This window comes from Marmota marmota, unplaced genomic scaffold (assembly GCF_001458135.2).
Source record: "Marmota marmota marmota unplaced genomic scaffold, marMar, whole genome shotgun sequence".
Classification (NCBI taxonomy): domain Eukaryota; kingdom Metazoa; phylum Chordata; class Mammalia; order Rodentia; family Sciuridae; genus Marmota; species Marmota marmota.
Genome location: NW_026000171.1, coordinates 6,378,502 through 6,404,972, shown reverse-complemented (window position 1 = coordinate 6,404,972; position 26,471 = coordinate 6,378,502). Strand labels below are relative to the sequence as shown.

Sequence of the window (26,471 nt, the reverse complement as noted above, 5' to 3'; positions counted from 1 at the left end):
TTGTTGAGGCTGGCTTTGATCCTCCTTTCTCAGCCTCCTGAGCCACTTTGATTACAGGTGTACACCACCGTGCTCAGCTCCTTGATTTTATAAAGATAAAGGATTCACAAACTCGTATAGTGGTGCATGCCTGTAATTCCAGCTACCTGAGAGGCTAAGACAGGAGGATTGCAAGTTTAAGGCCAGCCTCAGCAACTTAGCAAGACCCTGTCTCAAAATAAAAATAAATAAATAAAAGGGCTGAGGATGTAACTCAGTAATAAAGTGCCCCTGGATTCAATTCCTAGGAACCCTCAAATAAATAAACAAACAAACAAACAAACAAACAAATAAATAAATAAATAAATACATACCTCCCAGATTTAGACGGGAGGGTGATGTGGTCAGATGGAATAAATAAAATGCACAAAACATATACAAAGGTGGTGGTGGTGGGTAAACCTTGAAGTGAGGACAGAAACGTAATGATAGTGGTGGGGTAGACATTTCCAGCAGAAAAAATGGGTTACCAATAATGTGTTGATGGCACAAGCCTTGATTTTAGAGCAACAGTGAGTTGGTTTGGCTGGAGCATAGGTTATGTATGTGGGAGAAGCAGGAGAGAAAGTTGGGGTGACAGGAAGGGGATAACATGTAGAATGCCCTCCTATGGGGCCGAAGAGTTTGCGCCCATGTGGGGGTGACGGAGGGCCATTTAAACATTTGAGCAAGAGATTGGTGTGATCAGAGGGTGGAGGCAGGGGAGCTAAGACTGCAAGAGGGGGACAGTTTTGAGGCTTTTGCGATTGTCCAGGCAAGAGAGGGAAGGAGTGGTTTTTCTAATACAAAGCCAGAAGGCAAGGGACTCTTGATATTCTCTAGCTGGGGAGAGTGGAGAGACTATTTGGAGGACAAATAAAAGATACCTGGCATATATGCAGAGCAGAGTTCTGCTCACGAAGGTGACATCTGAAACCATGGAAATGATGGAATGATGGGTGGGAGATGAGAGATGAGATGTCAGGGGTCTCAGGAGAGGGTGCTTGGTCCTGAGGGAGAAGGGGCAGCTTGAATGGAGTCTAAGTCCAAGGAGGCAAGGTGAGGTAACTGTCACAGGGGCTTCTGTGGGACATTCTAGAGTGAGTCCAGCTGAAGTCAGGAAGCAGGAGTTAAGGGCCAGCAATGATCAGTATTTCCCGAGGAAGTCTTCCTGGAACTGACTTTGGGCAAGTGGTGCAGGCTAACCAGGTCAGGGGGAGGAGGGTAAAGGACTCTGTCTCTGTATGGAGACCAACAAAGCTAGGGTTGGTGTGGGACAGTCACAGTTGCCTGAGCTAAACGAGTGAGTGATAGTTATGGAGATCCCAGGACACATCGATTGGGTAGAGTCAGGGGATCTGAATCTTCCAGCCTACTTAGGTTTCCACGTCATTCATTAGAAGAGTTGGTTGACTTCTAGAGCTCTAAGTGGTTGTGCAAAGGGGCAGAGAGCATGGGAAGAGAAGATAACAAGCTAGGCTGGTGGGCTGGTGCAGTTTAAGGAGGATAGTACTATATATAGTTTGCAGACCTCCAGTGGTCCATGGGCTGCAGGTTTGTCCCCCAGGTGATGCTCTTGGGAAGTGTTGGGCCTAGTAGGAGGCCTTGGTCACTGGGAGTATGTCCTCCAAGGGGACAGTTGGACTCTGGTTCCTTCTTTTTTACTCCTTGGTCATGAATTGGGCAGATTTACTCTGCCACATGCTTTTGCCTCAGACCCCAAATAATGGACTGACTGACCATGGACTGAAACTTTCAAACCTGTGAAACAAAATAAACCTTTTCTCTTTGTAAGTTGATTTTCTCAGCTGTTTGTTATGGTGATGGAAAACTGACTGACACATGTAGGCTTTGGGTAGTGGAGAAGGAGGTGTGTGTGTGTAGGTATGAAAGGGTGGGCACTTGAAGACAAACTGCTGGCTTCACAATTTGGCCTCCTAAGAGTCATTTGGGTGCTAATGCTGAAGCAGAGAACCCATGGCCCAGAGACCTGAAGTCATATTCAAGACATGGATGGAAGGAAGCAGGTGACATGCGGAGGGTTGGGGTGGGTGGGGTGGAGTGGGTGGAAGTAGATTCCTGACATCAAGCTTTTCATAGACTGCCTTGAGCATCATGGACAACTTGCACTGCTAGCCTCAGTCATGGCAGGACAGCAGAGAGGAGTGAACTGAGCAATGCAGAGCGGAAGTACCAACCTTTGGGCCCTGCCTCCATGATCCCTGCCCCACTCTCTCCATACCCTCTGTCCACACCATCCAAGCTTCCCAGAGAATGGGTTATCCTGTGGAGTGTTGAGCCCAGTCATTTTATGTCCTTATATCAGAATATCAAATTCCTGAGAACCAAACATTTTATTTTTTCTTTATTCCTTATCCCCTTATAACCCAACAGCCAAAATGTTACAAACCACTGGTAAATCTCAGGTTAGATATCCTTTGAGCTTTGCAATGCTCAATCAAGAAAAATATGATATTTTGATCCCTGTAATCAAGAAAAATATGGTATCTTGGATGTTTTGTGAAAGACTTGAGTTTTGGGTGCCAAGGACAACATCAGTTTGAATGTCATGGAAATATGCACTGCTGGATGGCTCCAAGCTAACTCTTGGTGCAGGAAGGAGTTAATAACCAGGAAGCTCCCCCAGACCCTACCCTAGTCCCTATCACGTGTGCAAGGAGATCTGGTTGAGGGGTCTGGCTGGTGGTATTAGTGAACTGGAGGCCTTTCCCAGAGGCAGCGGGAGGGACAATGGCTGCCAAGGTCTGGTGTCTCTGAGCTGAGGAGGCTGGCTCCTGCACTTGCATCAAGTTCCCTGCATTGGCCAGGGCCTCTGGATCAAATAGAGGCCAGTGCCATTCTTATATATTGGCATTGTTCTAAAGAGAAGCCCAGTTGTTGATTTCTCAGCACAGAAGCCAATTTGCACGTGGTTTGGAGTGGAGTGTTAGCCCATCATGGTGAAATGTTCAGACAGCCCAGTAGCCTCAGGTCCTTGCTTTTTTTCTTGCCTTCTTGGCTAGGGAAGTAGCCCCAGTCATCTGTCTGCCTTGCCCGGAAGCTGAGTGTTATGACAGCCCTTGTGGGAGTTGGCATGGCCGACCCAGTGGCCATCGCTTCACCCTATCTGGCCTCATCTGGAATTTTACTTTCAGAATTTGGCCTTATTCTGATGAACTTCATGGACAGGAGTGACCCCAACTCGATCCCTAGCTGGGCCTGGGCAACAAAAAGTGTTGGGATTTTTCCTTTCTTTCCACTCCAGTGAAACGGGCAGAATGAAATGTTTTCCTCTGAGGGTATCAATTGTGGAATGAACTCAGGGTCCAGAAGGACAGGTTTCCTCCATTCCAGCTGCTTTTATCCTCCAGAAAACTGGTCCTTGGTATTTCTTCAGAGTTTGGCTTGGATTTCATAAAACAAAGAAAAAAAATCCTGAAGAAGAAAATGACCCTTGCAAAAGTGCTTGGGTTAGGTGAAGCAGAGGGGGATGGTATGGTAACCCTGGGAGTAGGCACAGCTCTCCTAGAGACCTGTGGGTGTCACAGGCTGTGGCCATGTTCAAGGTCTGGTGTCTCTGAACTGTGCACTGGCACTGTGCAGTGCTTTCTAAGTGATTATGCTTAGGTGATGGTCAGTTTAGAAGGAAGAGGAGGATACAAAGGCATTAAAGGTCAGAGATAAATGAACAGAAATTCTAAATCCAAGACCCTTAGGGACGGGTTTCTCTAATACTTGGGGGCCAAAAATCCACAGGTTCTTGGATTTGCCTGTGTGATGTGTATGTGTGTGAGGGTGGGCATGTGCAGTCCTGGGTGTGAGTTTAACAGAGTGTATGTGAGAGAGAAGCAGAGAGGAGAGAGCAACATGACTTAGCTCTAAACCCCAGGAAGACTGTGTTGTCACATCTGGGAACAAGGACATCTGGGAAAAAGGACATCTATGTCTAGATGTCTTTACCTCTTGCTTTTTTTAGTTGAATTATTTCACTTTAGGGTTCTGCATCTGCCTTACACATGCCCCATTAAAAATCTGTTTATTCTTTTAACTCTATTAATAAATGATTATTATTTGAGAATTGCAAAGGGATGGATTGAAATATACCAAGAGAAAACTTTGTGTTTGGATGTTTTTGCTATGTCAGCTACATTGGGAAATTATAGCAATGGCTCAAATGCTGAAAGAGTAGTTCTGAGCTAAGTTTACATTGAGAAAGAATGTCTTGGGGGTGGATTAAGAAGACTGTAAAACAACCCTCTCCATGACTGAAAAATAGTACTAGAGAAAAGAATTTAGGTTTTTAAAGGTGTGGGGATGTCTCATGCTTTTATGGCTTTGTGTATGAAACTACTGAGGGGGTGTTGGATTGGGGTTACTTTGTCTTTATGCAGTACATGTAAATAAGAAATCACATTCACTTCTAAGATAGTCTTTGGCGGGGATGGGATGATGCTTTATTGCATTTTGCATGTTTTTCCTTCCTTCTGGGTTTCTTCCTATAATATCGAAATATATGTTTTGATATTTTGTAGTTCTTTTAGCAATGATCCATGAATGGTAAGCTTCCTCAGTCTTTATCTGAAATTGTCCCCCCCATCTTCACTCTTGAGTGATGGTTTAGTTGGCTACAGAATTCTGTGTTAGCAATTATTTTTCTTCAGCAATTTAAAGATATTCTATTATCTCCTGGGCCCTATTGTTGCTCTTGAGAAGTCTACTGTCAGTCCTAATGAATAATCACTATTCTGATGTTTTGAAAGATATTCTATGTGTTCTTAGTGTTATGCAGCTTTTTAATGCTGTGTTAAATGTAGATTTTTTTTTTTCTTAAAAAAGTCTTGCTTGGACTTGATGAGATACTTTAGTCTAAGAATTCATATTGTTCATCAGTTCTGGAACATTTTCAGTCATTATCTCTTTTTATAATTACATTTATTTGTAACTGTTACATAAAAATATAAAGTTAGGGCTGGGGCTGTAGCTCAGTGGCAGAACACTTGCCTAGCATGTATGAGGCACTGGGTTTGATCTTTAGCACTGCATAAAAAACTAAACAAATAAAATAAAGACATGCTGTTTATCTACAACTATAAAAAAATAAAAAACATAAAATTGTATATTTTAATGGATTAGCATGACATTTCAATATCTACATACCCTGTGCAGTGTTTAAATCACATTCAGTCATATCCTTTCAAATACTACCTCTCCTCCAGTCTCTGTTTTATTTTTCTGGAACTCTATAATTAAAAAAAAATATTTATCTTCTTTACTTTACCCTTTCTTTTAAAATGATCTTTCCTGTTATATATTTTATTATTGCTCTTGGTGATAATAAAACACACTCACACACATACACACCACACATGGAAATCCAAGAACCTGTGAATGTTTGGCCCTCAAATATTAGAGAAACTTGTTTCTAAGGGTCTTAGATTTAGAATTTCTGTTCATTTATTTCTGACCTTTATGGCCTTTTTTATCCTCCTCTTCAGGTAATTTTTGTATCTTCCAATTCACTATTTTTCTTCTTGTTTGTATCGAATCTGCTATTTAAACTTTAAACACATTTTTATTTTCAATGATTTTCTAGTCTTAAAAGTTCTATTTTGTTCCTTTTCAGATATTTTGTTTTTCTTGTAGTATTTTCCCCTTTATGATCTTTATTCCATATTTCATATTGTTAATTATTTAAAACATATATATTTATGGTGTATTTCAGTTTTATTCCCGATTCTGTCTCTTGGTGAATTATTATCCTGTTGATTGTGGTCACAGACTGTCACTGATTGTGGGCCACTTCCTTCTGTGGCTTGTAAGTTTTGAGTGTGACCCCATCTTTCCTGTGACTTTTTTGCCCTGTGAAGTTCTCAGCACCCTGCCTTGTGGAGGTACTGTTATACTGCTGTTTTGCATCGGCCTCCAGTGGACAATGTTGCTGGTTTCGCTGGTCTGGAAGCAGTTTTTAATGTTTGCTTCTTGACTTGGAGTGCTTATAGCATACTGATGCCTTAATTTATCGGGAGAAAATGTTTTCACATCCAGAATCTCAGTCAGAGACAAGTGGAACATGTATATGGAATGCACTGAATTCATTGTACATCAGAAAACATTTCAATTGTCTGTCGCTGTTGTGTTCACACCCACTCTGATGGACTTCCCTTCCCCATTCTCTGCTGTGATCTCAGGCCTGTCTTAGCTTTCCACTCACATCCAGTTATTAGAACAGTCTCATTTCAATAATTAGGACTCATTTTACAGATATTAAAAAAGTTCAGTCTAGTCTGCTAGAAGCTCTAATTTCATATTCAGTAGACTACTTCAGGCCTTACCCATGACTTTCAGATTTGGACAGGGGAAGAAGGTCAGGGCCTATTTTCTTTCTTCTCCTATATTTTCCCCTCCTCCATTTTAATCAGCTTTTGTGTCACTTTGACCAAAATGCCTGATGAGAACAATATAAAGGAGGAAAAGTTTATTTTGGCTCATGGTTTCAGAGGTTTCAGCTCATAGGCTGCAGACTCCATTGCTCTGGGCCCAAAGTGAGGCAGGACATGATGACAGAAGGGTAGGACAGAGGAAAGTAGCTCAGGACATGGCAATCAGGAAGCAGAGACCTCTACTTACCAGGAGCAAAATGTAAACCCCAAAGGCATGTCCCTAGTGACCCCTTCTCCTCCAGCCACATCCTACCCGCCTACAGTTACTGTTCAGTTAATCCATATTGGTGGATTAATGAATGCACTGATTAAGTTAAAGCTCTCATAACCCAATCATTTCACCTCTAAACTTTCTTGCATTTTTTAAAACATGAGCTTTGTGGGGGTACCTGGACTACAATGCTTTCCTTTCTTCTGAATTTTCCAGGATTAGGAAAGAGGAGAGGAACCTAGAGACTTCAGGGCTAAAGTCTTTCTCCGTGGTGCTACTTTTGCCTGACATGGCTGGCCACCATGCTATCTGTGATGGTAGGGATTCCATAACTGGTTCTTTCCTAGAGCACCTTTATGGGTTCTTTGATGGAGTTTCTGGGTCTTTCATACTGTTCAGACCCTGTCATGGGTGATGTAGTCCCTGCCAGACCTCGTGAACTTCACAGCCTCTTTCTGCTAAAGCAGCCTTCTTGGGTGGAGCACTTTTATAGTGACTTGAATCCATTTACCTTACAGATCATCAACTCAGCTTGATAGAGGTGACCATATTTAGTTAGAAGTTACAGTTACAGAAGTTACCCCTTGTCACCCATTCTCCTTGTCGGGTCAACATAGCTGCTCCAATTAGCCCCCTGACTGGAGAATTTCCCAGGCAGGAAGCAGGTGCCATTGCTTGGTTTGTTTGTACCCTCTAGACTTGGCCAGACAAGTCAGGACTTTCCCAAGAAGATGGTTCTTCTCTGGGACATTGAGGGTGTGTTCATCACTGCCACTTAGTAGGCATCAGACAGGAGGTGAGAGGCTGGTCTTTTTTTACTATAGGCCTTCCTCCCTCCCCCTAAAGATGCTCCTCTTGGGATCAACCTTCCATGACTTGGGAGAATGAGGGAAACACTGTCTCCCTGAGCCCACACAGGATTCCTGTGTTTCTAGTGGGTGGGGTGGTTGAGGGAGGTTCAAGGACCATCTTGGCTCATCCAGTCCTGCAGCAAAGTACCTATCCAGTGCCTCTGTTGTCTGAGGGGTATGCCATTGATTGTTCTCGGGTTTGGGGCCTCACCTGGAATTCTGAACAACAGGAACATTCTCAATTAACATTTTTTTTAACCTAAATTTCCTTCTCTCTTCCTTAGTAGGTGGGCAGAGGTTTTAAACCCTTTTTACTGGGGCCTAGCAGTTGTTTTAGGTTCTTGGTTTTATGCCAGAGTCTCAGGTCTAGCTTCTGCTTTGTGGTGTCTCATGATGATGTCTCTGACCCTTTGTACATCTTTCAGCCTAGTCCTGGCCCTTGGGCCCATGGCTAGCTCCTCATCCAACTTTATCACCTGATGCTTAAAGTTTATATTTTCTTTTCCTTTCTGGGACTGAGAATTCCCTTTGCTTTTTATTTAGCTCATATAGTGCAGCATTGTTATTCATTAAAAGAATGAATTTTCCTAAGTATGGCCTGCCATATTGTCAGAACCAGGAAATTTGCCTCTTTGTTTTATAGACCACTATTAACACTTCTGCTTCCATCACAAGAGGGTTGCAAAGACAAGTGAGATAATGGATGTGGACATGCTTTGAAAGCATCGATACATTTATAAGGAAGGGAGTATGATGAATATACCACTACTTGGTTTGTTAATTATTCTCACTTGAACTGGACATTTGGTAGAACTATATTTATAGGAGGAAATTCTCAGAAACCAATGGGCCAAGAGGACCTTTTATAGCTTACCTCCTTAACTACTGCCTTCCCTTCATGGCACCAGGTGAGTTCTAGACTGTCTGATAGAACTTACTCATTTACATAAATTTTAAATCTTCAGAGTGTTCATCCATTGTTAATTTTAAAAAATATCATTTGGTGTAAAAGACATACATTAGGTTTACATTATAATATACATTTGATAGATCCAGAGTGTTAACTTTCTGTTACTGTAACAAATACCTAAGACAATCAACTTACAAAGAGAAAAAATAAAACTATTTTGGGTCACAGTGTCCCCTTCCAGGGCATATCCCTAATGACCTAAGACCTCTCACTGGGCCCCACCTCTTAAAGTTTCCACCCTCTTTCCCACTTTGGGAACCAAGCCTTCAACACATCTGAACGTTCCAGATCCAAACTGGACACTTAAGCCTTTATTAAGTAAATTAAGTATATCAGACATATACCAGGTATGTCAGGCTGACTTATTCTGCTGTCTTCACTTAGGGAACCCCAGATAGACAGACTATCAGTCATCAGTCAGTCAATCAATCCAATCAATCAATGTTAAATGAGTGCTTACTGTGAGTCTGACACTGTAATAGCCCCTTGGCAGAGGGCATAAACAAGCATAACTAGTTTTGACAGCCATGTATTAAGTGCCTACCAGTTACCAGACAGACACAGTGATGAATTAAACAGATGGGCATCTGCCACCCTAAAGTGTACAGTGGAGCCCCTGGCTGAAACTGCATTAGACTTTCTCAGTGGTATCAATTATTACTGCCATACTTATTTGGGAAGTGAGAAAGTCCTCCAGATTCACAAAACCTTGCTGGATTTGGAGTTCACTCCAAGCACCAAATATATATATATACCTAAAACATCTCCCTAGGCCAGCAGTTCAACAGCTTTGGGAATGGGGGGCAGCCGTCAAACACTGTATGAAAGATGATTTCTTATGAGGTCGAGTTGCAATCTCTGTGCCATTGTGGTTCACCTTTGTTTGTAACTTTCCCATTCTGTGCCTTTCCTATTTCTGTGGAAAGGGCTCTTCCCTTTTCTCTCTCCTTTCCCCTGTCAAACATGTCCACAGAAAAAAGTCCCCTGTGATTCTGTTCTTGCTCATCCTGACAATCCTTGGCGTGCCTTGGATGAGCACTGCTCTCCCTGGAGGCCAACTTGATCATAGGAGAGTGCAGGGTGGGAGGAGAAGGGTCCTTTAAAGGGTGCAGTTAAGAGCTTCTCCAGGAGGGGCGGAGCCTTCCAAGGGAGGCTGGAATCATATTTACATTTTTGTATAAATTTAAGTCATTTTACCTTCTTTCTGAGGTATTTGCACGTTCAACCTTTTCTCAAATAGTGAAATGAAAGATTTTGTATCTTCTCCAGGAATTTCAGGGATCAGCAAATAAGTTCAGGAAGAATTAGAAAGACTAGTGATCAGTCCATGGATGATTTTACTGAGCCTGTGGTTCCAAATTAAATTAGGCTAAGGATCCATCTAATATGACAAATAGATTTCAGATTCTGGGGGGATTCAAGACTGGTTGTGGATGCCTGGAACAGGGTTCAGAACTGTTGTTTACGTTCAGGGGAAAGTGTTCAGTGATTGATTACTGATGTCTGCCACAGACAGGATGGAGGTAAGGAAAGGCGATTGGCATACCTACTATTTTGGCCATTCCTCATAGTTAGAGAGATTCTTAAGCTGTATTTTACACAACTGGTTGGTTCAATCAGGTCTCTCAAACAAAGAGGCAAGTCAATGAAAAAGTAAAATTCAGTTGAAATATGTTTGGTACAAGGTGTAAAAAACCTATCCATTTAAAAAATTATCTATTTCATCTTTTATTCAACTAGGTGGGTGAATCATAGAGGTATTTTTACAGGCGAATTAAATCTAAGAGCTTTTAATTTCTGGTCTAACTTTCCTGAAGGAGTCACTAGATAGTATTTTATCATTTTATTGCACTTTCTTTCTCAGTATTTTTCAAAACATCTCACACATATTGCCTCATTTTATTCTCACTTGATCCCTGTGACAGATTTGTTTCTAGTGTAGGTGGGGAAACTGATGCTCAGAGATGATCTGACTCGCGAGAGGTAGCACAGCAAGTCACAGCTGCTGTCCTTTGCACCATGAACTCTCTGTGACTCCTCTGGGGTCTCCCTGAAGGAGTAGAAATTTCCATGCAGTTGGTGATTGTTGATGTACTCTCTCAGGGCAAGAGACTGTATGTTGGTGCAGTGACTCAAAATAGCTGTCTATTCCCTGCTTAAGGCTTTGTCCTTTCAGTGGCAATCCAATGAATTAGACCCCACTGCTTCGATAAAATACTTTGGAGTTTATAGGATGGAAAATTTTGTTGGGAATGAAAATAGCCCGTAGCCATTCATACCCTAAAGTTGTCAGCTAATGGCGTCTGAGTCACCTCCTCATCATCTTCTGGCACCCGTAGGGGGCCTCCCTGTGGTCCACCTAGAGTGGTCCGAGCTTGGCCATATTTGGCTTTCTAGAGCGCGTTTGCTTTGGAAGTGCCTTTCAACCTGCCAACACCCAAGCCTGGACCCAGAGCAAGCCATGCATTTAAATGGCCAGGCTGTGGAGAGAGCTCAAGTGGAGACGGCCAAGGGATGTGGGGCCATTTACTTAACATAAATCAGCTCTCGGCATGCGAGTGCCTTAATGCATTCCTTCAATTATAAACAATTTAGAGTTATGACAGCCAGCATCTTCTCACCCCCTCTCTCTAGCCCAGGCCTCCATTTGGATTTGTTTCTATAATCAGGGACTTTGATGATTGAAAGGATGGTGAGGAGACCATCGGATGAAGAATCAGATCTTGTTTATGGAGCCCTTACTCCTGGAGCAGGACCTGCTCCACAGGTACAGTCAGAGCATGAGCCCTGCTTGTTCCTCCTGGGGGGCATTTGGCCCAGAGTATCACATCACTATCTCATCTAATCCTCACTTCTCATTTATGAAGGGGAGACGATGTAATAGATTATGTAACAGATTATAATGCTATTATCCCCATTTTCCATAAAAAAAAATCAAGGTCCCAAGAGTTGCCTAAGGTCACTCAGCCAATAGACAGCAGAGCTGGGATTTGAACCAAGACACCCTCTTCTCTGAGCCCTTGCTCACCAAAAGCCCTGTCATAATTATGTCGTTTCTCTTCTAATGTGGGTAGTTTCTTGCTGGGCTGTTGACATTCTCCTCGGTTGCTTAAATAGCAGCCCGTATACTGGCAGAACAAGCCTGTGGACACTGTGCAGACTGTCCCCCAGCCACGGGAAACTTAGGGTTAGGAATGTGGGTTGTCATGGAAGTTAGTGTCATTGTGATGGACTTGTCCTTGTCCCAACCCCAGATTTAGAGCAGTGAAAGTTGGGGTCCCCGAGTTTTGGTTCTTGCTTTGGCCCCAGGTCCCGCCTGGGAGTGAGTGTGCCAGGGTTTGGGCTTGGGCTTCTGCTTGCACCATGGAGTGCCAACAGCCAAGGGAATCCATTTTGGTATAAACAGAAGTAGGTATATTTAGAAATAATCTCTAGAGACTGTCATATGTGTTTATCTGCATGCTCAGAGATAAAAGTCAGGGAGGTGGGTCAGGAAGAAAATGCTTGCGTTGACATCCAGTTGACACATGGCTCTTTCCCAGGGACACAGGGCAGCCTGATACACAGGGTCTATTTTAGGGTCTTTCTTTATCAGTTTGGAATTGTCACTGTCTGCACTGCAGTAAAAGACTAGCCTGGATCTGCCTCTGCTGACTTGGAAAAAAAAAAAAAAAGATCATCGCACTGGCTCGCCTGGGAGTCGCAGTCTTTCCCCAACAGGCTCACATGTTGTAGGGCTCTTTATTTTCTTTCCCCAACCCACCCGCAGATGTAACCTTCTGATTCACTGTCTAATTTAGGGCAGAAACTTGCAGAGCAATGTCAAGAGGGTCTGTTTTCACTTCTGGATGTTACACATGCTTAATGTTCTTGCTTTGAATGCATTCCAAGAGGATACAATAAATAAAGGGGCATGCACATTTCCATTGCTGTGGCTGCATGGCTCGTGTGGACTCTGTTGCTCAGGGGACAAACCACATTTCTTTTTCTTCCTTCCCATTTCCTTCTTCCTCCCCTTCTCCCCCTCCCAGCCTCTCCTGTCTCTCCTTCCTTTTTGCCTCCCTTTCTCCCTCCCAACCTTCTCTCCCCCTCCCTCCCTTACTTCCATCCGCTCCTTCTTCCTTCCTTCTCTTGTTAAACTAAATAGATTTCTCATTCATTAGACAAACCAGTTTTCCAAGGGATGGGAGAGGGCACTCTACACCGTGTATTTTGCACTCATACAGTTATTTGCCTCTGGCTTTTCTTCCAAGTTGATTCTCAGGTATCCTAGACTCTTGAACTGGGACCATTGCTGTTTTCTTCAGGATGACCCAATGACTCTTATTTGATGGAATGGGACTTCTTAAGTGGCTTACCCTGTTTGGAAGGCCTTGGATACCTCCTGCTTTTTGTATACGTAAAGTTGTGTTTGAAGGACCTTGAGTTCTGCTCCACAGGACTTTGCACTGCAAGGGAAATTGAGAAGGGCCTCATGGGCCAAGTACCCATAGAATCTAGGAGAGGGTCAGAATCACTGGCTGGGACAAGACAAACTGTCATAATCTGAAACAGATGCTCAGCTGGGTTTATGTGTTATGAATAACTGGCTGTAACTTAATGCTTAGCAGTGAGGTTGACCAATATTCAGTACAAGATGTTGCCCACTTGAAGGAAGAATGGACATTTGATTTAGGATGTGCATCTTTTATGATCAGTTGGGAAATTTAATTTAGGAGCAACGAATAGCTGTGTGAGTTTGCGTGTGTCGGGTTGGTGAGAATTTTAAGCATTGCCTTTAGATTTGAATATCAGTTAACCTTCTAGGCAGATGTTTCACATTGGAGAACCTCATGTATAAAAATGATACGGGCATTCAGATTTTGCAGTCCCTTGTAGCACTTTAAAAAAATTTTTTCCTCTCCTATCTTTTTTAAGGGAAAGGAGAGACTTTAATGTATGCATAGTTAGTCCAAGGAACATAATATTTTATACTGCAGTTTTTAATTTTTATTAACTTTTTAAGAGGAAAGGGAGTGTTTTGGTTAGACTGGGCTGAGTTGGGATTTGGAAATAAAAATAGCCTCACTTCACTGTATATGGTGTATGCCAGGCCTTAAATTAGGAATTTCATATGAGTGTTATGAAATTCTCGTAAGAGTGCTGTGTATAGAGGTGAGTGTTTTAAGTGAATAGAGAATATGTGAAAAATAGCTAATACCATGGTGGCCCCTAGAAGTTTGAATCTGGATATCATCATATAGGTTTTGGGGTTTGGGAATGGGGAAAGGTTATAATAGCCTCAGGCCTCTGAGAATGTGGGGAGCTGTAATGGAGCCCTTGCACAAAGCCCAGAACCTCAAGAATTTCCTGTTTATGAAAGGGAGATGGGAAAACCATTTATTCCTCTGGAGTAAACATCAAGGAAGCTTGCTGTCTCAATTGGGCTTGCAGAATCACTTACAAGAAAGAAATACTAGGCCCCAGCACTCACAGGCGTGGAGTGTGAATTTATGGCCATGTGCTGCATAGCATTTGGTCAAGGGTGAACCACATATAATGGGGTCCCTCCAGATTATATGGCCTAATGATATTGTAGCCTCAGTCTGTGTAGGTACACTATGATGTTTGCACAGGATGAAATCACTTTCTGATAGCATTCTCAGAACATATTCCCATCGTCAAGTGAAATATGACTGGACTTACACATTACAGGAAATTTAGGATAAAAGCTAACATGACAAATAAGTCTAGGATATTGATGGATCAATAATGAAAATCTGGTGTAGACATACTTCTATAGGCTGAATTATGTCCCCTCAAATTTATATATTAAAGTCCTAATTCTCAATGCAATGGTATTTGGAGATGGGGACCTTGGGGAATATTAGGTTTCCATAAGGGTCATGAGGGTGAAGCCCTGAGGCTGAGATTAGTGCCCTTATAAGAAGAGATGCCAGAGAGATTGCTCTAACTCTTTCTCCTTGCCATGTGACAAAGTAGTGAGAAGATGGTTGTCTACAAGCCAGAAGGAGAGCTATTACCGGAAACCAACCATGCAGGTATCCTGACCTTGGACTTCCATCTCCAGAATTGTGAGAAAATACATTTCTGCTTCTTAAGCCACCCAGACTATGGTGTTTCGTTATGACAGAGACACATACACTGGCATATTATTCAGCCTTTAAAAAGAAGAAAAATGAACCTTGATAACATTATGCTAAGTGAGGACAAGAAGATAAATATACTATGATTCCACTTGTATTAGGTATCTAATGTAGTCAAACTCTTATAAAGTAGAAAAGAGTCTCTAGGGGCTGGGAAGAGGGATAAAGGGCAATAGATCTGTTCATGACAATGTGTGTGTAGTTTACACTAGTTTACTGTTCATTTTGAAATGGTTAAGATGGCTGTCTTGGTTACTTTGGCTTCTATAACAAATTATAGCTTGGGTGGCTTAAAAACAAATACTTCATACTTGGGGGTTAGGATTTTGACATGATTTTTGGGGGGGCATAAACATTTTGTTTATAGAATGGCAATTTTTTTCCAAACAAAACAAAACAAAACAACAACAACAACAAGAACAAAAACACACAAAAAAACTAGATCTAGGATAACTTATACCCATAGGGCCTTTCAAAAGTGAGCACAAAAAACTAACTCATGCTTCTATAACTCAAGGGCCTTCAGCCTTTCATAAAATAAGCAATCCTGGCTGCAAATGAGATAACAATTAAAAAAAAAACATCAAAATAAATAACGCATGAGGAAGACTCAGCAAGTACAACAAGCAGAATTACTATACCAAAAACTCAAGTAACAGCACAAATTGAAGACGGTCTAAAAATAAACTTGTTTAAAATAATTAATGAGATAGAAAAAGAAATATAGAACATAATAAAATACTAGCATTATATAAAAAAAGAAGATTGGAAAGATTGTACTTCTAGAACTCAAAAACACATTGAAATGAATAATTTTATGTCTGGGTTAAACATCAGGTTAAATATAGCATAAGATAAAATCAGCAGGTTGGAAGGTAGAGCTAAAGAAATAGCCCAGAATGCAGCATGGAGATACAAAATACTGCATAATGAAAGAACAGTTGAAAGAACTGGAGGAAAGAATGAAAAGATTCATTATATGTTTTAATAGAGTTTGTGGAGACACTGAAGAGAATGATGAGAAGGCATTACTCTAAAAGATAATGCCAAGAATATTTCAAAATTTAAGAAAGATATTGATTTTTACATGGTAATAGCACACTGAGTATTGAATAAGGTAATTAAAACCACATCCACCTCTAGATACTCAATGTAGAAAACTACTTAAATGTCAAAAAAATGAGAAAATCTTAAAAGCAAGCAGGGAGGAAAGACAGATTATCTCTCTACAAACAGCAGACTCCATCAACCACAGTAGAGGTCAGAAGATAGTGAAATAACATCTTCCAAGTGCTCAGTGAATATCAAACTCAAATTCCATATAAAGCTAGATTATCATTTAAGAGTTAGGATGAAGAGACATTTTTCATATAAATGAAGACTGGTAGTATATACCTCTCCACTGATGCTCTCTGAAAGAGCCACAAGGGACATGTTTTATAAAGAAGCGTTAATTATCTTTTAAAGAAGACTAAGATGTGGGATGATTCAAAATTAAGGTGCTTTTCAACATGAAGCAACAATAAGGTAGAGGGCCAGGGACAGATGGGGTTGGGGCAAAGTTCAGAATTTAATGTATTATGAAATTTTGCTATTTTTCAGAGGGCTAATGAGTTACTATTTAAAATATGTCATAATTCAAAAGAAAAAAGAGAAATATCCAGACATTGACCTTTGGCCATGATCATCATTAGCAGAACAGCAGCTGACCTATCCTGAGTTCTTACTGTGTACCAGTGTCTTTCATTTAGTCTCCCAGTAACTATATGGAAAAGGGAATGTTCCCACTTTGGGAGGTAAGGTAACTGGGGCATGTTTGCCTTCATATTCTCATCACTTAGAATGACGTAAAGCAGTAGTATATGGTCTGTAAAAATGTGGGCAACCAGAACCACACTGAGGTTAAAATACAGTGAACTTGCCCATGATAACACCATTGTTCTCACTCAAGTCTGCCTAACCTCAAAGTCCCTGCTCTTTTCTCTGCAGTGCTGTGCCCCTCACTGTTCCCTTCTCTGGCTAAATGCCTTTCTGGAAGAGTCAGAAATTGGCTTTGCACTCCTGTGCCTGGATGTCCCATTTTTTCTCTCTCACACATTCTTTGGCTGGTGGGACTTTTCCCATTCAGACCTGATGCCCTGGCTGTGTTGTTACCATGTGTCACATGGACCAGCTGAGTCTCCTCGATCCTTGTTTTGATTTCAACAAGCCTGGGCTCGCTATCTGTCCCCAGTTTCCATGTGGTACTCAGACAACATCACCAGCACAGGGTTGCTAGGAAATGCAATCGTGATCATAGCATGTGGAGCACGTGTCCTCTCTCCTCCCTCCCGTACACACCTGTCTTTACCATCTGTTCAGGATGCTTCTGGCACCTTGACCCTGCCATACTGAGATGCTCCACTGCATTCTGGACTGCAGATTGTAGAGCTTGGATTTCTTTAATTATCAGTGAGAAAACCAGTTCCTGGGGTTGCTAAGCTACACTGGACCCTGTTCTAGTCACACACTGAAGAAGAGGTGCCAAGAATGAGATGTCCCATGTCCAGGGAATTTTCATTCAGTTTCTTTTGAACAAAAAGACTATATCTGCTCAAGTTTACTTTGTAACCTTCATGCATGTGGACACATATTTATGTGCATACACACATATGCACACACACACGTGTGTGTGTGTGTGTGTGTACTTTCACGTATATACACATGCACATGTAGAATTAACTAATTAAGTCTATGAAAAAACATATATGTTATCTGTTGTTTGCCTTTTGGCCCTCTGGCTTGTTTAATCCTGGGCCATGCTGTTTGGTTTCCTGAATTGCCAGTTAATTTCAGGACCAAACAGTGAATCAGCTAACCCACATGACCTGGCTTTAACACAGAATAAAAGCAGAGCTCTGGTTGTATTTAGGTTCTTGTTATTGACAATCGCATACAGTGTCATCATTCTTCTGAGAATTTTTCTTGGTGCATTTGGGCAGACCTGAGATCAAATTCATACCAGAAGCATTCCTGATTTAAATAACCAGCATTAGCAGGCCTGGTGGACAGATGGTGTCTTAAAGGCAAACAAAGGCTCTTGGCTTGATGCTGATGGAAGCCATGGGCTCCTCCAAGCCCTCTGCTTTCCTCCAAATGCTGTAGATACCAGCATTGCCAGGACAGTCCTGTTACTGAGGCCTGTGTCCTGTGGTATTGTGGCTAAGAAAGAGCATTTCATCTTCTCTATGTAAGTGCCAGAGGATAAAGTATACCATTCCTAGGGACAGTTGAGGTGGATGGAAATGGCATTCAACTTGGAATTGTAAGAGCTGGGTTTATATTCAGACTCAACCAGTCATCTCAGGTGTGGTTTTGGTAAAGCCTTTGAACTCAAGTTTCTTTAGCTGGGAATTTATGGTATTTCTTTTCATATTGTAAAAAGAATTGAGTGAGATGATACAGGAGGAAAAGCTTTGTAAATCTTAAAACACAATACAAATATGAGGCATTGTTACTCTCAGTGCTTGGAGGACGTATTGTGGGAAGTTAATGGCCCTTGCTGTACCATATTTCAGTGCCAGGAACCTTGAGAGCTGTCAATAAATATTGATTAATGATGAGGTGTGGAACCCAGTGCTTTATAAATTAAATGCATGCATTCATTGAGCAAATATTTATTGAGTAGCTACTAAATGCCAGGCACTGGGAATATATCAGTGAATAAAACAAGTAGAATTGTAATTAACATTTCCTTTGGCCTTCACAGAATTAGAAGAATTACGTGTATTGTTTTCATAAAGTTAAATTTATTCAATAAAGAATTGGTCTTTACACTATATCTGTCCTGCTTTTGGTGTTAAAATGTCTTTTCTTTGGGGCAGTGATGGTGATAGCAGATGGTAGTTGATTTTTTGAAAAATCTCTTATGTAGTAAAAATAAGAAAAGGTGTTACTGGTCCTTGAAATTCAAAAGCCTAAGAGCCACTCACCCGGCCCAGTCTCCCACCCTATGCAGACTTGGCATTCTTCCCAGGTGTCATCTAGTTGGTGTGTGGGTAATTCTGGAGAAGGGGACCTCACTATCTTCAAAAGGCAGCCCTTCCAGTTTTAAATAGCCTTTATCTTTTGAATATCCTTTTTAAATATTAAGTTGAAATCTGTCGTCCAATAATGTCTTCTCAGCAATCTTCTTCCATCTGGAGCCACAAAATCCACTGACTTCATTTCCTTTAGCTCTTCAGATTTATAAAGCAGGTTACCATGTTCCTTGTAATCATATTTTCTGGGATGTTAGTCCCCACTTTCTCTTCTCAACTTCTTTTGGCCTCATTCCTCCCTCTTCGCCCTCTCCTTCCACCTCTTCTGGCCACCTTCCACTTTGCCAGGAATCTGCTGCCCAGCAGGGACCCAGGGCTTAGCTGTGGGCTGATTTGTGCTGAGTGCTCAGCCTGCTCCTTCCCCTGTCCTGGGCTTCGAATGCACATGAAGGAAGTCAAGACTGCCTTTGCCTTTTTGGCAGCTCTGCTGTCCTGTTGACTCATTTTATGTTGAAGTCTCCTACCTCCCCCCCCCAGCGGTCCCCCTCCCTGAGTTAGCCCCTTGTCATATAAATTGCTGATAAGTCAGAGTTCCTCCTACCCTATGTTTAGGCAGTGCAATTTTTTCTTCATCTAAGTGCAGTCCTTTATAGTTCATGCCTATTATATTTCATCTTGTCACTTTGGACTGTGGTTTCAGCATGTTGAGGTCATCTGAATCCTGATTCAACCTTCCAACTTACTAGCTATTTCTCCCAGATTTGTGTCAGCAGCATATTTGACAAATTTGTCTTCATCCAAAATTTTAATTCAGTGTTAAAAGAGTGAGAGTCAAAGACAGAGCTCTGGGTCACATCAGAAGAGACATCCCAAGTTTAAATGCATCTGTAACTCAGTGCCTGAGGCATCTGTGCAGAGAATCAGTGCATCTGTGAGTGCACACATCAATCCTTAGTGTGTCTTTACTAACTACAGACCACCTAAGTGTTATCTGCGCTGTTGCTATGTCAACTCTATTTCTAATTATTTTGCATATGTATATTTTGGTACCAGGGATTGAACCCAGGGTTGCTCAACCTCTGAGCCACATCCCCAGCTCTTTTTGTATTTTTATTTAGAGTCGGGGTCTCGCTAATTTGCTGAGGCTGCCTTTGAACTTATGATCCTCCTGTCTCAGCCTGTGGAGCTGCTGGGGTGTGCCACCAAGCCTGGCTGTTTATCATCTTAGGGTGATGTCAACCATGCCTGTTATTGAGCCATCATTGGTATGATTATGACTTTCAAGTTTACTTTTTCTGCTCAAATATGTCTCAGGTTCACAGTTTTAATTTTTTTTTTTTTTTACTGGACATATCTAGAATGTTTCAAGTTTTTTAAAAAATCCGTTCTTTATCTTCCTGCCCTTTAAAGCCTTCTTCTCCCTGTGTGATCACTGTTATTTCAGTGATAGTGCCACTGGGTTGGTCAATCCAGATTCCTGGGAGCTATTCTCAGTACCTTTGTTTCTCTTCACACTCCACAGCTAATCCAATCAGTTGGTCTGAAATTCTTCTTCCTTAATGCTGCATAATCCACCCCTCAGACTCTGATCTGCCTGTCCTATACAATTGTAACAGCCTTCTGGCTAGATTCCCCATTCCTGGTCTTACTCCTAGCTCATCACTGACTATGTCATCAGAAAGCAGAAGCACAAATTGTATTTTTTCACTGGCTCCCTGTCCACTGTAGATGGTGGCTGATTCTTCATTGTCCAGACTTTATCTTACCAACCTAATCACTGTCCCTTCTACTGATTCTGCACTGTAGAGGTACTGTCTACTGCTGGTTCCTAAGTGCAGAATGTTAACTTGCACTTTGCACATGCTGTTCTCTTTACTTTGAATGCTTTTCCACGCTTTCTAGTCAACTTACCTGTACTCTTGGACTCTGGCCAGGCATTCCCTCCTTTGGAACTCTTTTCAAAGCTTCAGACTGAGTTTGGCATCTCCTTTTCTGAGCTGCCATAAGCATACCCATTAGACAACTTGTCACATGGTAGAATAACTGCTTGTCTGCCCTTCCTACTTGGTCAGGGCCCTTCTAGGGCAATGACTGTGTCTGCTTATCATTGTAGCCACAATTCCTAGCACATAGTAGGCACTAAGAATTTATTGAGCAAACTGGTGAATGAATGGCCTGAAAAATCATTTCCAATTTAACTGGGACCAAGTGACCATTCATTTCCCTTAGCAATACTCTGATTCTGTGTCTGTGGCATCCTTTGATTTACTGGCCTTGTAATTCTATTACAAAAGGAAAAAAGGTAATTTGACGTTGATTAGGTCTTCTTTTTTTTTTTCCATAGGTGTTTCATCTGATTTCTAATTCACTCTAGGATTTTAAACTCTGTTTTTTCTGCTTAGTTACGTGTTTGTTTCTTTGACCCTGTATTAGTCAGCAAAGGCAACTAATCATAACAAACAGCCCCAAATCTCCTTGTCTTGGCACAGTAAGTTTATTTTTTTCAGTGATGCCACAGTCCAGGGCAGGTATTCCTTGTCAGGTGGTCTTGTCATGGTGACTCAATGACCCAGTTTGTTTTCTTCTTACAGCTCTGCCCTGTTCCTGTCTTTGGAGTCCTCCCCATGATGTATGGGAAGAGAAAAAGGAGTGTGCATGTGAGAGAGATGTGTGGGAGGGTCTCACAGGCCTGGCCTGCAGGTTGCGCACCTTCACTTCTGCTTTCATTTCATGGCCATATGCAACTCTGGGGAGACTGGAAGGTGTAGGCTGGCTGTGACCCTAGCAAGAAAGAGGGGATGCAGGTATGAGTGAGCATGAACAGTCTCTGCCATTGCACCTGTTCTTAGGTTCTGGGCTCAGGTTTTCAGGCTGCATTCCAGGGTCCTTCTTGTCCAGGGCTCTGTGCTGCGAGCCCTTGGATTTTTGGTCTTTGCTCTTTGCCTTCTGTTCTCTCAAACCCTCTTATCAGGTGGAACTTCTCTTTGCTTGCTGACTTGTCTGGATTCCACTCCTCCTCTCTCCAGTTTCCTAGAACCTCCTCTTTGCTTTGCTTATGTGTCTGTGTCTGGACTGTCAGATTTCTGGTACCTGTCAGGTGTGTTTCTGGGGGGACAGCTCACCCTGATCCAAGTCCCAGCATGATAGAGGTTAGTCCTTTCTCTTTGTCCAGTGCTGTGAGTCTTGGATCTGGATTCAAACTCTATTTTAAGAGACAGGGAGCTTGGAATTGCAGTCAAAGAGCCACTAGAAAAAAAATCCAGCCTTTAGGAAGCCACATGAGTTAGTGCTGGATGTCTTAAAGAAGACAAGCCTCACATTTTATTGTGAGGTCTTTAGGTAAGAGATAAAGGCAAAATTCTCAATTTCCAGAACTTGGGGATATTGTTATGGGTTCCTGAGAAAGGGTAAAGAATGTGCTTTCCTGGAAAAACTGAGTGGGAGATCCCATCTCAAGTGCTCTGGAAGTAATCTACTGGTGTGTGTGTGTGTGTGTGTGTGTGTATGTATGTGTGTGCGCGCGCGCACGCGCGTGCAGGAAACAGATGAGCAATCTTAAAATCTTTCTCATTCTGTGATGCTTTAAAAAAGAGGTGGGTATTATGCTTTTGACTCATACCTCTTTTGAGAGATGCTCAGATTTATTACTAAATGATTTCATAAACAGAAGGGGTATTGTCTTATAAGGTTTCAGGAACAATAATGCCTGAAATTCTATGCTTTACACTCTCATCTACTCACTCTGCAGGTTACACACTGGAACAAGCCACTTTCCTCTTCTTTTGATGGTCTGTTAAGTGGTGATGGGAACAACATGATCTTTCAGGTTTCAGTGAGAAGTAATTCATGTTTCTAACATGCTTTAGAATATGTGAGTACAACATGCCTATGGGAATTCAAAATACAACTGTACTTTTGTTAGGTGCCTGTCTCTGTATCTTGGTTCTTTGCTTCTTGCCTTGAAATATGCAGGTTTTTTTTTTTCAAATACTGTTGCTGTTGTTGTTATTATTATTATTATTTCTGTGCTGGGGATGGAACCCGGGCCAAGTGCATGCTAATCAAGGGCTCTATTGTTGAGCTATAGCCCTAGCCCACAAATAGCACTTCTAAGAAGTAGTTCCTTAAATTTGTGTTCCTCTCCTGTTGAGGACTGAAATGGATACCCTGTGCTGGGTTGGGAGCTAAGGAGGAGTGGGAGGAGGCAGAGGAGGCTGGAAGCCAACACATTCAAGCCAGGGACCTCACTACGAATAAAGGCCATGAGCAAGGTAGTTAAAGCACATGCTTTGATGCCAGGCTGCTTGGTTTGAACTGGTGGCTGTGGGCAAGTTAGTTATCCCTCGTGCCTCATTTGTCTCATTTGTGAAATGGGCATAACCATGATGCCTAACTTATGATGATGTTATGAGGATTAAATTATTAATATACATAAAATCACAAGAACAGGGTGTGGCCCATGGGAAATAGTCTGTAAATATTAACTATTATTTTTAGCAAAAATTTCAGGCAGGGGCTAAGGCCATGAGCAAGGTGGTTAAAGACTGTGGCTCAGTGGTAGAGTACTCGCCTGGCATGTATGAGGCACTGGGTTTGATCCTCAGCACCACATAAAAATAAATAAAATAAAGGTATTTTGTCCACTTACAATTAAAAAATTAAAAATAAAAAAAAAGAATTTCAGACAGGTACCAGATACCTGTCTCAGATGCCTTCTCCTTTGTTACTTGTTGAATAAATAGCCTCCTCTTAGGTATTTCGAGGGACCCAGGGCTGACTTCATTCTTACATACCCAAGAAGGATTCCCACTGTCCTCAGGCTAGCTTGGGTTATGTGAGGAGAGGACCATCAATGCACGGAGAGGCCAATTTTTGAGTTTATAGGGTTTAGTTGAAGTGGTTATTATATGTAATCGCAGCATTGAGGGAGCCTCAGAGGGCTCTGCTCTGCCAGGCAGGCCAGGAGCGTGTGCTCTGTTGGTATTCTAAAATGAGTCAAGACAGTGCTAACGTGTAGGGAGGGCTATGTTTCCAGACCCGTGTTATTACTTCTGGGAGAATCTCTGGGGCTTTGAGACTTTGTACTTCTCAGTCTAACCAAATTGAAGCTGTCCCCCTTTCCTGGTGAGTCGTTCTACTTTAACCTCTGATTCAGTGTTCTCGAGGGACTTAACCTGTTTAATGCACAATGAGGAAGGTCAGGCAGGGGCTAGACAAGTGGTGTGATATGAGCAGATAGATAACTGTATGGTGTCACTTGAAGTCTGGGCCTTTTTTCCACATGCCCTTATTTCCCCTCCCTGTCCCCTGACCCTGGGGTAAGCCATGCGTGAGGACGGAGGATTAAGCACCACTTTGTAAGAATAGGATTCATCAGTAGGGGTCAAAGGTCATTCTTTTCTGAAAAATTAAATCCAAACAGATGTTCATTGGGGGTACCTCCCATTGGTAGAGCACAATACTGGGGGCTATGGGAGATGGTTGGAGTAGTAAGACCTGACTCCTGTCATCAGGGAGCTCACCATCTCCTGGGGGAGACAGACACATGAGTGAAAGAGGTGGCGGAGAGTGTGGGTCATGAAGGTGTGAGAATGGAGCTGTCACACATGCTCCACTGTAGGAGTTCTGAGGGTCCCGCTGGGCTTACCTGGTGCATGTTAAGTATCCAGAGACTTTTATATTGAAAATAATTTTTTTTTCTGTTGTTAATAACACATAGCATAAGCTACCATCCATAATATAAAACGACCATAACATAAACTACCGTTTTGAAGTGTGCAGTTCACTAGTGTTAACTATATTCACATTGTTATGAAACAGATCTCCATAAAATTTTCATGTTAACAAACTGAAACTCTGGGTGCCCATCAAATTTCTCTTTTCTTCCCTTCATCCCCTGATAACCACTGTTTTACTGTTTCTGAGTGTGATAACTGTAGATCCCTCATGTAAGTCGTATCATGCAATATTTGTCATCTTAAGACTGGCTTATTTCACTTATATAATGCCCTCTACGTTCATACATGCTTTTTTTTTAGTTGTAGCTGGACACAATACCTTTTATTTTATTTATTTATTTTTATGTGGTGCTAAGGATCGAACCCAGTGCCTCACACATGCTAGGTGAGTGCTCTACCAGCCCCCAGTAATTCATTTTTAAGGCTGAATAATATTCCATTTTATGTACATACCACTGCTTATCCTTTGACTGATAGGCATTCAGATTGTTTTCACCCATTACTTACTGTAAATGATGATACTATGAACATGGGTGTGCAAATATCTTTTTGAGACTCTGCTTCCAGCACTTTTAGATTTGTATCCAGAAGTGGGATTCCTGGATCATAGTAGTTCTACTTTTGGGGGGGGGGATAGGGGTACCAGGGATTGAACTCAGGGGCACTCCACCACTGAGCCACATCCCCAGCCCTATTTTGTATTTTATTTAGAGACAGAGTCTCACTGAGTTGCTTAGCGCCTCACCACTGCTGAGGCTGGCTTTGAATGTATGATCCTCCTGCCTCAGCCTCCTGAGCTGCTGAGATTACAGGCATATGCCATCATACTGGCTGGTAGTTCTATTTTTAACTTTTTGAGGAACCACCACGTTTTCCATAGCACTGTGCCATTTCACTTCCAACCAACAGTGCACGATGGCTCCAACTCTCCATACCCTCTCCAACACTTACTTTCTTTTTTTTTTTTTTTTTTGATGCTTTTTGGTCCTAAAGTGTGAGATAAAGCTCATTGTAGTTTTGATTTTTATTTTGCAGATGATTAGTGATGCCGACCACTTTTATATCACCTTTGGAGAAATGTTTATTCATTTAAAAAAATTTCTCTTTGTACTGGGGATTGAACCCAGGTCTCTGCATATGCTGAGTGCATGCTGTACTACTGAGCTGTATCCTCAGCCCCTTTTCCCATTTAAAATAAAAACTCAAGCTTTATTTATGTCTGTCCATACCTCTTAATCACTTGGGATTGGCCTGTTTCTGCAGCAGTGGTCAATCCAGTCCTGCACTAACAGAAACAGTAGCAGGTGCTTCCCCTTCAAGAAGTCCTAAAATATGGGTTACTTATTCTCATTGGCCAAATAACCAGGATCCTCTGGAAACACTTCGCTCTGCCCCTATCCTGCTGCTTTCAGTCTGATGATTTTATACAGATGAGATGCTGGGTGTGTAAGTTTCCTATCGCTGCTGTAACAAATAGAATGACTTAAAACAACACAAACTTATTATCTTGTACTTCTGGAGGTCGCAGGTCTAATGGGCTCACTGGGCTGTATTCCTTCCAGATGTTTTAGGTGAAGAATCTTTCCTTCCTTTTCCCGCATCCCTTGACTCCAGGCCCCTTCCTCAATCTGCAAAGCCAGCAGGGAAGAATCTTCTCTCTGCTTTCCTGTCTCCATGATAAGGACTCTGCTGATTTTACCAGACCCACCTGGATAATCCAGATAATTTCCCCTTCTCAAGGTGCTTAATTTATTTGTAGCTGCAGAGTTTCTTTTACTGTGGCAGGCAGCCTATTTATAGGAACCAGGGATTATCTCCAGACAACTTTGGGAACTGGTGGTCATTATTCAGCCTGTGACACTGGGCCTCTGCTATCTGACAAGCAGTGGTTAGAGCAGTATTTGTCTGGAGGGTTCTTATTCCGACCTTCCAGCTTTGGACTTCACCCTGGGTTAAAGAATCATCATTCCAGGAATTTGGAAGCTTGGACCTGAGTCTGGCTTGACGTTGGCCTGCCTGGAACCGAGGTGAGAAACTGGCTTGCTCTGCTCCAGGACCCTTGCTCTAAAGGAAGGAAG

At 42.0% G+C, this 26,471-nt stretch overlaps 1 protein-coding gene across 20 annotated transcripts in view; it reads left to right on the top strand.

Annotated features, from left to right (window-relative positions):
• Window positions 1-26,471, top strand: part of Cacna1c (calcium voltage-gated channel subunit alpha1 C) — a 698,188-nt gene that overhangs the window by 97,707 nt on the left and 574,010 nt on the right. The window contains exon 1 of one of the 20 annotated variants that reach the window (XM_048787469.1): window positions 6,625-11,257. The exons of the other annotated variants lie outside the window; for them this stretch is intronic. The gene's annotated coding sequence lies outside the window, so the exon portion shown is untranslated. Of the gene's footprint in view, window positions 1-6,624; window positions 11,258-26,471 lie in introns of those variants that run through there. 20 annotated transcript variants of the gene reach the window in all.